At 36.6% G+C, this 2,877-nt stretch overlaps 1 non-coding gene across 1 annotated transcript; it reads right to left on the minus strand.

Annotated features, from left to right (window-relative positions):
* Nucleotides 1-1,390: 1,390 nt before the first annotated feature.
* LOC149494896 (small nucleolar RNA R71) lies at nt 1,391-1,496 on the minus strand. Its single transcript, XR_016321900.1, has one exon. It is a non-coding gene; the product is annotated as a small nucleolar RNA R71 (small nucleolar RNA).
* Nucleotides 1,497-2,877: the final 1,381 nt, after the last annotated feature.

The raw sequence follows: 2,877 nt of genomic DNA on the forward strand, positions 1-2,877 counted from the left end.
CAGCTAAACTCTTATACTAGGGATTTGATGTAACTTAATTCGATTCCAGTTTATAATATTAGATTTGTTGTTCTTTGTTCTCGTTATAAATTATTATTGTGCTTAATGCTTCCAGGCAGAAAATTTCCCCTGGATTGGGTTATTTCAATAACTACATTCGGGAGAAGGATTATTGATATGAAAAAGATAATAATTTACTTGAGAATAATAACTTGATGCGGAAGCTATATGATTTGACTCAAGGGAGGTTTTCACAAGTTAATAACTTATTAAGTTGTGAACTCGCAGAACAACCATAAAACCTAATAATCTGATTTATGTTTAATTTTACTATTAAAGATAGGTAATTAAACTAGATTAGAATTGCTAACAATAAATCGGGAGAGCTTGTTAGTGACTTTAGGGTTGTTTCTCCTACTTGAACAATTAAAATTGATTAATGAACTAATAGAATAAGCTGGATAGAATTAAGTGAAATCAAATTCCCTAGTAGCTTAATCCCCTGATTTCTTTTCACTTAAATTTTATGTTTGATCTCTTCTGTTTTTACTTTAAGATTCTATTTACAGTGAATCTCTCTTATCGTCGTCTAAATAATAATAGGTTAACATAATTTTGGTACTTGATAAACAATCCCTGTGGATACGATACTCTCTTACTCTATATTACATGTTGCGATTTCGTACACTTGCGAAAAAAAAAAAACGCTGTCAAGTTTTTGGCGCCGTTGCCGGGGATTGGCATATCAATATCAATACGAATTACCCTATTGTTAATTTAGCCCCATTACCCTATTGTTATTTTTATTTAATTTTCTTCTAAGAATCATTCCAGGTGTTTTATGCAAAGAAGATCGAGGAGGACTGAACCTCTAGTCTTTGATCCGGAAATTGAACGAACTTGTCGTCGGCACAACGCTGCAAGAAAAACACGTGAAATAAAACCCGAACAAGAAGCAAACATGGCCGACGACATCGAAAACGAGAATGAAAACTTACTTGGGCCACCACTTCAACATCCGGTCCGTACCTTGAGAGATTATACAACACCTAATCTAAATGGGGCAACCTCAAGTATTACTAGACCCAGGGTAGAAGCTAACAACTTTGAGATTAAACCCGCAATCATCCAAATGCTCTCTACCTCGATCCAATATGGGGGCTTGCCTAGTGAAGATCCTAATGCTCACATCACCAATTTTTTGGAAATTTGTGACACATTCAAGCAAAACGGTGTTTCTGAAGATGCAATCAAATTAAGACTTTTCCCATTCACTCTTAGGGATAAAGCGAGATCTTGGTTACATTCGTGTCCCGCTGGAAGTTTCACAACATGGGATGAATTAGCTCAAAAATTCCTAGCTAAATTCTTTCCATCCTCAAAAACCACCAAGTTGCGCAATGAGATAATGACATTCGCTCATCATGATCAAGAGAGCTTGTATGAAGCTTGGGAAAGATTCAAAGACTTGTTAAGAAAGTGCCCACATCACAGTTTGCCCAAGTGGTTACAGGTACAAACGTTCTATAATGCATTATCTCCTAACATAAAAATTACCTTAGATGCAGCTGCAGGTGGATCCTTTGAAAAGAAAGGAATTGATGAAGCATATGAGTTGATAGAGGAAATGGCAAGCAATAGCCATTACCAAAACAATACCGAAAGGAGAAGAACTGCAGGAGTCTATGAAATAGACGCTATTACAGCACTTAATGCCAAGGTAGATAACATGGTAAGGAAATTGGACATGTTAACCACTTATCCTGTAAATTCTGTTATGCAAGTTTGTGATAGGTGCAATGGACAACATGGAATTGGAGAATGCATTATGGACTCTTTAAATCCACAAACTTTAGAGCAAGTGAACTATGTGATGAATCAAGGAAGAAAGAATTACCCTTATTCAAATTCATATGATAACAGATTCAGGAATCATCCTAATCTATCTTATGGTAATCCTAACAATGCCTTGAATGCACCACCTGGTTTCCATCCTCCGGAAAAGAAATCTCATGACGACCTCCTCACTGCTCTTTCCAAATCACACATGGAGTTCATGAATGAAACTAGAGAGAACCATAAAATTCAGCAGGCCGCAATAAGAAATTTGGAGATCCAATTGGGACAATTTGCAAACATAATGGCATCTCGACCTCAAGGTACGTTACCTAGCAACACTGAAAAGAATCCAAAAGAACAAGTGCAGGCTATTACCTTGAGAAGTGGCAAACAATTAGATGAACCACCAAGGAAAGAAAAAGAGAAAAAAGAACAAACAAAGGTGCCTATCATTGACTTAGAGGAAAAAGAAAAGGTAAAACCATATGTTCCCCCTGTTCCCTTTCCACAAAGATTAAAGAAAGCACAAGATGACAAGAGCTTCCTTAAGTTTCTGGATGTGTTTAAGAAGCTCCAAATCAATATTCCTTTTGCTGAAGCTCTTGCTCAAATGCCTAGCTATGCTAAATTCCTAAAAGATATCTTGAGCAAGAAACGAAAAATTGATGATCAAGGAACGGTAATGTTAACCGAGGAGTGCAGTGCGATTATCCAAAACAAACTGCCTCCAAAGTTAAAAGATCCAGGAAGTTTTTCTATCCCTTGTAACATTGGTAATCTTGACTTTGAAAAAGCTTTGGCAGATTTAGGTGCTAGCATCAATCTTATGTCCTATGAAGTTTTTAAGATGCTAGGTATGGGAGAACTCAAGCCAACAAGGATGTCCTTACAACTAGCAGATCGTTCAATTAAATATCCTAGAGGAATTGTAGAAGACGTGCTTGTAAAGGTAGGTACATTCATTTTTCCTGTTGATTTTGTTATTCTTGACATTGATGAAGACAGGGAAGGATCTCTAATTCTGGGAAGGCCTTTTCT

This window comes from Jatropha curcas, chromosome 7, assembly GCF_041381405.1.
Source record: "Jatropha curcas cultivar XTBG-Jc1 chromosome 7, XTBG_Jcur_1.0, whole genome shotgun sequence".
Taxonomy (NCBI): Eukaryota; Viridiplantae; Streptophyta; class Magnoliopsida; order Malpighiales; family Euphorbiaceae; genus Jatropha; species Jatropha curcas.